This window comes from Humulus lupulus, chromosome 2, assembly GCF_963169125.1.
Source record: "Humulus lupulus chromosome 2, drHumLupu1.1, whole genome shotgun sequence".
NCBI lineage: Eukaryota > Viridiplantae > Streptophyta > Magnoliopsida > Rosales > Cannabaceae > Humulus > Humulus lupulus.
In genome coordinates this window covers 273,294,895-273,307,501 of record NC_084794.1, presented here as the reverse complement: position 1 = coordinate 273,307,501, position 12,607 = coordinate 273,294,895, and the positions used below count along the sequence as shown (strand labels likewise).

Sequence of the window (12,607 nt, the reverse complement as noted above, 5' to 3'; positions counted from 1 at the left end):
TGTAAATTTAAAACTGTAATGACCACTTTGAACTGAGAACCACTTGTAAATATTTTGTTTAGCTCTGCAGAGCAATTTGTAATGAAAATCTCAATTTCCTTTTTATTAGTTTTATGCCTTAACCTGTTAATTACACTTAGAGCACGTTTTTGACCAAAGGACTCAGGTAGTGAGTCAAATTTCCGGTCCACCGTTCACCGTAACTGTTCTGGGGTAGCCAGGGCGTTACAGCTTTACTGTATTTGACTTGTACTTCATGATCATGTTTCAAGTCCCTAACTATATCAGCAGCTGTGTACTTTGTTTTGATGTTTGTGAACTTGTGTTTGATCATATCTGCAATGATTGTCGAGGTTGCTTGACGTTGGTCTTTTAATCTTATCTCCAAAGCACAAGTGTGAATGTGACTGAACTTTCTAATTATGAACTGATTTGTGTTTCCATTCCTTGGTGCTCGTAACATCCACTTGCAATTTTTATCAAGGCAAGCAACTAGATATTCGTTTTTGCATGACTTTTGTACACAATACTGGGAATGATTATTTATCGCATAATGGCTCAAAACAGTCTTCAATGTTTCTTTGTCCTTATATATTTGAGACAAAGCAATCTCTTGGTGATGGTTGTTGGTGATGACTAAATCATCGTCGATGTCAATCACTTCTTCTTCATTATTTCTGTTTCTTTCATCTATCATTTCTATAATCTGACTGGACACCAGCTCTGCATAATCAATAAAGTCTGCAACCTCTTTAGCAACCAAATAATCAACTGGTTCATCATCTGAATTTGATGCTGCTTCTTCTGTTTGTGCAACTTCATTGCATGGTTGATTATGTGTTGTTGTACTCCTAGTTGAGAAAAAATATTGCTGCATTGAGTTGAATTCAATTGTGAGACACAAAGGGTATTTTGTGATATTTGTTTCCTTTTTCTTCAACTCTATGTAGAACTTCAATTGTGAGTCATCAACTATTTTTAAAGGAGGGTATCCATCTTTAACTTGATACTGTATTGTCAAAAGTGTAGAATCAAGTTGCAGCTTCAATTCATTGCATATCATACCAATCAAGTTGTTGTAGTTGCAGTCATTTCTAATTACTATTCCACAAACATCAAAGTTGATATAGTTTTTGTTTTGATCCCATTGCCCATTTTGTTGGAGTAAAACTGCAATGCTATCCATTTCCTGCAAGTAAGATATACCTTGTAAATAACATATAAGCAACTTATTAAGCAACTTACAATCTACCTTGATGATAAACCCTTAAGCACCCATTAAGCAACATCTTCATCAACTTTATTAACACATTAAACAACAAATTAGAGACCTATTCAGAAACCTCTATAACCCATTAAGCAAATAAACAAACTCTTACGTAAACTCTTCAAATCATTATTAGTAACATAAGCAAACAATAATAAACATGTACGATATTTATAACAACCTTTTAAACACCTAATTAAGCTACCAATTGTTCTAAGCAAAGTACAAATAAATATTTACATCCTTTCAATCACTCCTCTTTAAATCCAAAGATATTGACAATTGCTTGTTCTCACACCTTCTTCAAATGATCGTTTTATGAATATTTTTACATCAACCTAAGAATTTACAGCAACCCATTCAGATTCAACCAAATCAATCAAAAAAATATAAAAAAAAAATAGAGAATATGTTAAGCAAGTTGGTCAGCAACCTTCATTAAACTTAAATAAACTAGTCAGCAACATAATCAGCAACCCAGAAATTCAGTTTTACCTCATTTCATGAAATTGACAATAGCTCTCTTATCCTACTCACTTCCAATCGATTGTTTGTAGCAACCTAAATATTTACAGCAACCCATTCAGATTCAACCAAATCAATCAAGAAAATATAAAAAAAAATAGAGAATATGTTAAGCAAGCTAGTCAGCAACCTTCATTAAATTTAAAGAAACTACTCAGCAACATAATTAGCAACCCAGAAATTCAGTTTTACCTCATTTCATGAAATTGAAAATAGCTCTCTGATCCTAGTCACTCCCAATCTCTTGTGTGCAGCAACCTAAATATTTACAGCAACACATTCAGATTCAACTAAATCAATCAAGAAAATATAAAAAAAAATAGAGAATATGTTAAGCAAGCTAGTCAGCAACCTTCATTAAACTTAAAGAAACTACTCAGCAACATAATCAGTAACCCAGAAATTCAGTTTTACCTCATTTCATGAAATTGACAATAGCTCTCTTATCATACTCCCTACCAATCTCTTGTTTGCAGCAACCTGAATATTTACAGCAACCCGTTCAGATTCAACCAAATCAATCAAGAAAATATATAAAAAAAAATAGAGAATATGTTAAGCAAGCTAGTCAGCAACCTTCATTAAACTTAAAGAAACTACTCAGCAACATAATCAGCAACCCAGAAATTCAGTTTTACCTCATTTCATGAAATTGACAATAGCTCTCTTATCCTACTCACTGCCAATCTCTTATTTGCAGCAACCTGAATATTTACAGCAACCCATTCAGATTCAACCAAATCAATCAAGAAAATAGAAAATATGTTAAGCAAGCTAGTCAGAAACCTTCATTAAACTTAAAGAAACTACTCAGCAACATAATCAGCAACGCAGAAGTTCAGTTTTACCTCATTTCATGAAATTGACAATAGCTCTCTTATCCTACTCACTGCCAATCTCTTGTTTGCAGTAACCTGAATATTTACAGCAACCCATTCAGATTCAACCAAATTAATCAAGAAAATTAAAAAAAAAACAGAGCAACCCATAAGCAACTTATTCAATATTCAGAGCAACCTTTGAAACACCAAACAACAAAAAACAGAGCAACAAAAGTAATAAGAACTTACCTGAAAGTTGCAAATATTTGAGTGGTTGGGTTTGTTTTTGAAGTCACAATTCAATAGGATTTCAACCTAATTGCCGATTTTGATGAGATTTTTTTGGTATTTCAATTTTTTGTTGAGGATCTGAGTGTTTTGGATTTGACGGGAGGAGATTTCTGGTTGCTTTATTGAAGCTATTCAGTTCAGCAATGGCTGGTAGAGAAGAAAAGATGAGAGAGATGGAGATTGTGTAGAAGGAAGCGTGGGAGACCCACTTTGCAAACCGTAATATTGAATACACTTTAAAATATATATATATATATATATATTAATGAAACAAACATATAAGAACCTTATTTTTGCAAAAAAAGTTCCTGATATATGTATTTCCAAAAAAAGCCCTTAATTTTTTTATAGTTAGAAATTTTAATAAACCCTATATTATGCATTTCATTTAATGCAACTAAATCATATTTAACTTTAGACTTTTAGTGATCACATCTCCTTGTACAATTGTGATTATTATCATTTTATTAAGGATAAAGATTATGAGTAATAATTATGTTGTTTTGAGTAATTATTTACCAATTACTCATTTTTTCTTTGTCAAAAATTGTATAAATTAATATTTTACTTATCTTATTGAAAATTATATTGATCATATATTAAGGGAAATTTCACTTTCTATGCCTAATGACTTTTTCTAATTAAAAATGATGGTAGGCATTAGGTAAATTAAAAAATGATGCTAAACTTTCACAACTTCCCCAAAATACTCCTCTCATTTACTCTTCTCTCTTCTCTCTCGGTTCACTCTCACGTCAACCACCATCATACCTTTCTTCTCCCATGGCATCCACCACTACTCCATCCCGATGCCTGCATAACTTCGGCCATCTTGTAGAAATCAACACAATACCCAAAACAACATACATTTGAGAATTCTTGGAGTATAAATATATGGGTAAGTATTTTTTTTCTTAAATATAGTGACACTAAATACTGCATTTCGAACAGATTTTGGCATGATTTTTAGATTTTTTAAAATCTAAAACTCTGAAATTTGCAGAAAATCGACCTTACTCGATGGTTGCTTGATGGTGCTCGATGCCAGCTCGATGAGGCTTTCAAAATCAAGATTTTCGTGAAAAAATGGACTTTTCTTGATGGTTGCTCAATGCGATTCTTGCAAAATATATAATTTTTCACTCGGGTGTCTGTGTTGGAGTGATTTTTTTTTTTAATTTTGGTATTTTTTTCAAGATCTACACATTTGGAGTGTTTATATACACATTTGAGAAGCGTAAAGCTTGAAAAAAATTACTAAAATACAAACATACATCATGTTTAAGACATGTTTTAGTATGTTTTCAAGTTTCAAACTTCACAAATGTGTATATGAACATCTCAAACGTGTAGATCTAAAAAAATACCAAAAATAAAAAAAATCACCTCAACACAGACACTCGAGTGAAAAATTATGTCTCTTGCAAAAATCGCATCAAGCACCATCGAGCAGTATTGAGGAACAATCGAACCACCATTGAGCAACCATCGAGAAAATCAAAATTTTCATGAAAATTTTGATTTTGAAGGCATCATCTAGCTGGCATTAAATACCATCGAGCAATGTCGATTTTCTGCAGATTTAAGAGTTTTAAATCTGAAAAAAAAAATCCAAAAATCACGCCCATATATGTTCGAAAATATATATATTCGCGTTTTTTTAACTAAAACGTTTTCTTTGTTTAAGATTTAAGTCATTACAGAAAATTAGAAAATGTCAAAAATGCTAATTTTAAATGGTGGTGCTTTGTGAGTGATGCTTCAATGGTGATTTGGGGTATAGGTAGGGTGCTATGGAGGTAGTATGTGGTTGGTGCTATGGATGATAGGATTTTAAGAGTGAGATTGAGATAGATACATCGGGAAAGTGGGAGCGAGAGAGAGAAATGGAAGACCTTGGATTGTTAGAGAGAAGGTGGGAAAAAAAATGGCAGAATATTTTTGGAAACAAATGAAATATTAATATGAATATATAATGTATACATATGGGAGCATAATTTTGATTTAAGAGAGTCATTATGCATCGAAAGTAAAATATCCTTATATTAAAAGTATAATATTATAGTAGAATCCGCGTTAATGCTCTCAGTGTTAGAATACGACTTAAAAATGCTTTTAAATTAAACAAATATAATTACTTAGCATAACTCGAATATTATGTAAAAAAAATACCAACAATTAAATGATAATAATTGTTTAACGATTAAATATGCGCTTATTATAAAAGCATATATCTCAAAAATTTCATAAACATGTATTGAAGAAATTTCAAGTGAATTATATTTTTTTAAATATATATACATATTTATTATATATGAATATCCGCCAGCAATGTTGAATGATGAAGTTAAAATGGCATATTGAAAAGCAAGTCAGGTTTTCGTGGGTGGACTTACAAAATTTTCATTACAAATTTACTATGGTTGGGGACATTTTTCATGAAAATAAATAAAGAGAAATGTTTCTATACACTAATGTTTTATAAAAAAAGTGCCTTGTAATATATAATAATCTATTTTATTTTATACTTATACGGTAATTATTTACACATAAACAGAAACAAATAATTACTTAAAAATTAGATTTGAAGAATAGTAGTATTGGAGGTATACAAGGATTCCTACGTTTTAGTAGTTACCAAAATTTTCATTGTTTTTTCTAAACCAATAACAACAAGTTACACATATTCAGATATGCATTATTATTCTATTAAATTATTTGTCAGGAAAAGAAGGAGGAGAAGAATTGAAACCGTAAATTAAATATTAAATTATTTGTTCAAATTAAGTAGCCAAAGAGACTTGATTTGATGAAGATCAAATCAACCTTTCAAAAAATCAAGTCAAAACATAAAAGTGCTCTCGTTGAGAGTCGAACTCAAGACCTCCCGCTTACTAAACGGGTGCTCTAACCAACTGAGCTACGAGAGCTTGTTGTTCGAAGTTGCCGATTGTTTTGTATATCACTTATATGTACAGAGCTCTGTTTCACCGATGCTCCCTAATATAATAATTGGATTTAAAATATATGTATATATATATTTATACACTAAGTAGAAGTAACATATAATACACGTTTGCTTAATTTTAAAGTTGTAAACATGCTTATTATGTATTTATTTTTTAATTATCATATAAGTTTTAAATAAATAAATAACATCATAAAAATAAATAAAAGATGTTTAATATAATGTATGACATAAATATATTAAAAAAAATTAGGGCAAAATATTATCTATAAAAAGTAGTTTAATTTTATTTAAGTTTAAGTTATGTTTACAATCTACTATCAAATATATGAATATTCTGTTAAATATAGGAATATTCAGTTAAAGTTAACAAAAAAAAAAAAAAATGTTAAAACTAAAAATTTCTGTTATTTACAAATTTTTTATATAGAAGATATATATATATATATATAAATATGAGAAAAGTTGAGAACTACCAACTTTTAAGAGTAGTTAACTAAAATTAGACACTAAATATATTTAGTTGAACTTTACCCATTATTATCATGAGACTTCCCAAATTACCCTTATTTGAGCACATGGTTATAAGTGTTGTTGTAATGTGTATTATATGTGTCATATTATAGTTAAATTGGAAATGCATTCTAATTGTAGTGTGTCATATATATGAGTGACAACATTATTTATAGGAATGTATTTAATCTATGAAAAATTATTCTTTAAAATGTAAAAATCAATGCTTAAAATGTAAACCATAAATTTTAAAATGTAAACAACAATCATTTAAAATATAAACCTCAAGACATAAAATCTAAACCACTACCCTTTCAAAGTTTAATATCAAGACTTAAAATTTAAACCACAACTCTTCAAAATATAAACCACAAAGCTTAAAATATAAACCATCACTCTTTAAAATTTAAACTACAAGCCTTAAAATTTAAACCGTAACTTGTAAAAATTTAAATCATAAGGCTTAAAGTTAAATCATTAGACTTAAAATCTAAACCACGACTATATAAAATATAAATCATAATCTTTTAAAATCTAAGTCACGATTCTTTAAAATTTAAACTACTAGTCTTTAAAATTTAAATCATCAAAAGACTTAAAATTCAAACCACAAGACTTAAAATTTAAACAACGTCTCTTTAAAGTTTAAACCACAACACTTAAAATTTAAACCACAACTCTTTAAAATTTAAACTACGATACTTAAAAGTTAAACTACTTAGCTTAAAATATAAACCACGACCATATAAAATATAAATAATGATCATTTAAAGTCTAAATCACGACTCTTTAAAATTAAACTACTAGTTTTTAAAATTTAAACCACAACTCTTTAAAATTTAAACCACAAGGCTTAAATTTTAAACAACAAGACTTAAAATTTAAACCAGAATGCTTAAGATTTTAAAACACAAGACTTAAATTTAAACTACAACTTTTTAAAATTTAAACTACAATGCTTAAAAGTTAAACTATTAAGCTTAAAATCTAAACCACGATCGTATAAAATATAAACCATGATCCTTAAAATTCTAAACCACGACTCTTTAAAATTTAAATCACTAGTCTTTAAAATTTAAACCACAAGACTTAAAATTTAAATCACAAGACTTAAAATTTAAACTATAACTCTTTAAAATTTAAACCACAATGCTTAAAATTTAAACAAAAACTATTTGAAATTTAAACCACAAGGCTTAAAAGTTAAACCACGCTACTAAAATCTAAATCGCGACCATATAAAATATAAATCATGATTCTTTAAAATCTAAACCACCGATCCTTAAAATTTAAACCCCTAGTCTTTAAAATTTAAACTACAAGACTTAAAATTTAAACCACAACTTTTTAAAATTTAAACCACAAGACTTAAAATTTAAATCACGACTCTTTAAAATTTAAACAACAATGCTTAAAATTTAAACCATAAGGTTTAAAAGTTAAACCATGTGATTAAAATCTAAACCGCGACCATATAAAATATAAACCATGATCCTTTAAAATCTAAATTATGATTCTAAAAAATTTAAATCACTAGTCTTTAAAATTTAAATTACAAGACTTAAAATTTAAACCACAAGACGTAAAATTTAAACCACAAGACTTAATTGTTATACTACTAGGCTTAATAAAATAAAATGTATAGATTTTTAGCTATTAATTTAACTATGTATTTGTTGTGTTTATTTGTTATTAAATAGTAAAAAGAATTGGATATGATTGTTATGTGACTTCTTATGCTATCCTAAATGACATGTGTTTGACTCTTAACAACTACAATTGATGCAATTTTTTTTATAACATTCCTAGACACTTGTGTAGAGAAATGGTATAATGTGACATGCATTATAAATCTGGTATAAAAGTAAGATGATTAATAAATAAGTATAAATTAAAATAGTTATTTAAAAATAGACACCTAGTTTAATTTCTTCTATATATATATTCAAATATTTTAAATATTTTTAGAAGTCAAGAAAACCTTGAAATAATTTTTGTTTTGTATTTTTTTTTTCAGTTATTTTTAATGACTATATGCTCCCCCTCTGTTTGGCAATTGAATAATAAATGAAGAATGTATTGCTAATTTTTTTCTACATAATTCTTATTTTTTTTCCACGTTATCATTCTCAATTCATTATGAGGTCACTTCCCTACAACGGTTTTTAAAATTTGACAATACGTAATAGTTTTAATAGAAACAATTTCTATAGAGTCAAAATTCTCCAATCAATTTTGGCTAACCTAGACAATTTCCCTGCATATAAATGTGGAAAAAGTAAAATATCTTGGTGTCCAAAAAAAATTATTATCTTAATTTCACAAATTTTATTTTAAACAGTGTATTTTTTTTTTTTGAAATTTTTGTTACGAAGTTATAAGTTAATTAGTGCAACCTAAAAAAAAAACTTAGTTAATGTAAGCTAATTGTATTTATTTTTATTCTCTGTATTTCAATTCATCTAAACAGATTTTATGTTTTCTTTTAAAAAATAGTTCTATTTAAATTTAAAATTAATAAATTGTTATTTATATTTTTTTTTGTCCGAGAAAGAAAGAAAATTTTATTGAACCAAAACAACTTACAAACAAAAGCTCACAACGAGCTACCAAAAAAAAAACAGATTGCAAATTGTGAATAAAATCAAACACATCCTTCTCTTTTTTCAAAAGATTCTTCGTAGTAAGGCTAATCATTCTAGCCTTCAAACAAGCTTTAATCAAATGATCAACTCTTTGAACAAAAAAGACAAAACAATAAAAAATACAAGAATTAAGATTCAGCCAAGTGAAGTAAACTGAAGCAGCAAGAGCAGCTGCATCAATTCTTTGCAACAACCCTTTTGGTCTCCCATCCATCCAAGTGAGCCAATCAGAGTACTTGGTAGGTCGAATGGCAGCTCCAAGACAATCTTTGACCTGGTTCAGAACTTTTTGAGGATAAGCACAGTAAAAAAATAAGTGGGCATGAGTCTCCAACTCAATCTCATAAACAGGGCACATGTTAGAGTCAATTCTAACATGACAATGCACTAAATTGTCTCGAGTAAGCAGATGACCTTGGACCGATTGCCACAAAATAAATTTGTGTTTCGGAATAGAAAGATTACACCAAACAACATTGTTAAAGCTAACCTTTTCCCGCTGCAACAAATGGTTATAAAGAAAACCCAGATTGAGTTTCCTTTTAGTAACCGAAGCCTCCAAATCAGCTAAAGACAAATAAGATCTTAGATTAACCAACTTCCTCCAATACCAGCTCACATCAATCTTTAAATTGTATTCCCAAAAATTCTATCCTTTGAGGTAAAGATCATCTACCCACTTAACCCAAAGCAGGTCTTATTTGGAAGAAATTGCCCAAACATATTTAGCTAACAAGACTTTATTCCATTTAGAACCTTCCTTAAACCCAATACCTCCCAAGCTTTTCGGTAAACAAACCTGGTCCCAAGGTGTGAATTAAAGTTTGCTTCTATTGCCTTTCTCACCCCATAAAAAATTCCTACACAACCTATCAATTTCATGAGTAACACTTTGAGGGAGAAGGAAAATTCTCATCCAATAAGACCGGATGCCTAAAAGAACAAAATGAATCAGCTGAGCTCTTCTGTCAAAAGAAAGGTGGCGACTAGACTAAGTACGAAGGAGAAGATTTATCTTTTTAATAATCAGCCCACAGTCACCAGCCTTCCATTTAGTAGGACGGAGAGGGACACCAAGATATTTTAAAGGAAAACAACCTTCCTCAATGTTTAAACATGCTCTTCTTATCCTCAGATTTCAAGCCTCCAAAATATATGTGAGATTTAGTCACGTTAGCTGAAAGACCAGAAGCTTGACTAAATTTTTTAAATCCTTCTTGGAGGATTTGGACAGACCGAAGAGACCCTTTGAAAAAAATCACAAGGTCATCCGCAAAAGAGAGATTAACTAGTTTCAGCCGTTTGCAAAAGGGATGAAACCTGAAATCCTTGTTGTGAGAGACTTGAATAAGGAGTCTTGTGAGATATTCCATGACTAACACAAACAGTAAGAGGGAGAAAGGATCCCCTTGTCTTAGACCTTTCCCCCCCAATAAACTTCCCTTGCACCCTGTCATTCATCAAAAGAGAGTAGGAAGTGCCTTTCAAACACACCGTAATCCAATGGATAAACATGCTAGGAAAATAGTAAGCTTTCAGAAGATCCTCTAGGGAAAGCCAATCAATTGTGTCGTAAGCCTTGATAAGATCAATCTTCATCACACACCGAGGTGAAGCATTTTTCCTAGTGTAGCCTTTAATAAGGTCTTGGAAAATGAGAATGTTATGAGCTAAAGAACGATTCTTGATAAATGCTCCTTGATTCTGATTAATTAACGCTGGAAGCATCCCAGCCAACCTCAAGCAAAGCATTTTCGAAATGCACTTGTAAAGAGTATTACAACAAGTAATCAACCTGGAATCCACAGCTCTAGAGGGAGTCTCAACTTTGGGAATAAGGGAGAGGATATTGTTGTTTATTTCAGTAGGAAGCTCTCCTTGATAAAAAAAACTCAATATCGCATCAACAATTTCATCCCCTATATCCTTCTACATGACTTTGAAGAAGCCCGAACCATATCCATCAGGGCCAAGACTCTTAATAGGATTAATACTGAATAAAGCCATCTTCACATCCTTCTTGGTAAATGGTTTTATTAATCCAAGTTGTTGATCCAGGCTCAAAGTTTCTCCATGAATGAAACAGTCTCTCTGGACTTGAGAAGAGGCCGAACTAGGACTGCCCATGAAGTTTTTAAAATGGTTGATGAAATGAGTAACAACATCTTCATAATTATCAATGGGCTGACCTTGATCATCCATGAAAGAATTAATCTGATTTCCAACTTTCCTCTGCTTAAGACTGGCGTGAAAGTAGGATGTATTTTCATCTCCAAACCGAAGCCAAGTTATCTTACTCCTTTTCCTTAGAAAGCTTTCATAAATTTTGAATTGAAAATCACAATCCAGACAAGCAGTTTTTTGAGCATGTTGGAGCTCAGCTAAATGAGGATTCTGTTGAAGATTAAATTGAGCTTGTTGGTAATGCTCTTTAGCTACTGAGTACTTGTGAGTGACATCACCATTTATGAAGAACATGTTTGAGTCTATCCAATTTCCTCAAGATTCGCACTAAGCCAGAAGCTTGCAATGACTTAGACCAATTATTCATCACAGTATCTCTGAACTTAGAATGCCCTGCCCACATGTTATAGTATCTAAAAGGTTTAACCCCTGAAACATTAACATTCAGGGATTTGATAATGCAGTAGCAATGATCAGAGAGGACATCCCAATTAGTTAAGGGTTCAGTGTTAGGGAAGCTATCAACCCAAGCTTCATTTTTGAACACCCTATCCAATTTGGAGAAGACTCTGGCCCCATCCGTTTGCTTATTTGACCAGATGTAATGGGAGCCAACTGTTCTCAACTCATCCGCCAAACCAAAAGCCCTCCACTGACAAGCGTCTTCCATTTCCAAATCAGTAACTGTACGACCTCCAATTCGATAATCATAATAAAAAACAACATTAAAATCACCAGCCAGGAGCCAAGGCTACACTGGGAACACCAGCAATGCCAAAGACTGCCATAATTCTTTTCTTTCCTCTATCGTATACCTCCCATCAACAAAAGTTAGACAAAATTCCTGAGCTTTACCCATAATCTTCACACGACAATGAACAAATTGCTCATTTTCCTGAAGAACAGTATCAGACAAAAAACCAGTTTTCCAAACCAGTAAAATCCTTCCTTCAATAGCATTACCACTATAACAATCCCAGCCAACAAAAACAGTCTTCATCATATCCTCAATCTTATTTCACCTAAGTTTAGTTTCAAGAAAAGCTCATAAACCAATCTTATTGATTCTGCAAAGGTCAAGAAGAGACCTCTGTTTATTCCTTTTATTCAGGCCCCTAACATTCCAACTAAGAATGTTGCAACCCTTCATTGATATTATTGGTAGAAGACAGGCCCATATTTGTAACCTCCACTAGTCATCCTTGTAAAACACTATATGTATTTGTCATCATAATCTGTGCAGCTGGAACAGTTGTTTAACTCCCCCCCACTCATTTTGGTGTAATCCATTTTGACTCCTGCCCTATCTTATTACTATAGAACTCCTTTGACATAACTGTCTGTGGGTCTACTATAGCCGCATCACTAACTTTCTCCTTTGGAAATGGTTCAG

General features: G+C 30.9%; 1 non-coding gene across 1 annotated transcript; it reads right to left on the bottom strand.

The window, feature by feature from the left end:
* Positions 1-5,760: 5,760 nt before the first annotated feature.
* On the bottom strand, positions 5,761-5,834 carry TRNAT-AGU (transfer RNA threonine (anticodon AGU)). The gene has a single exon. It is a non-coding gene; the product is annotated as a tRNA-Thr (tRNA).
* Between the last annotated feature and the right edge of the window lie 6,773 nt (positions 5,835-12,607).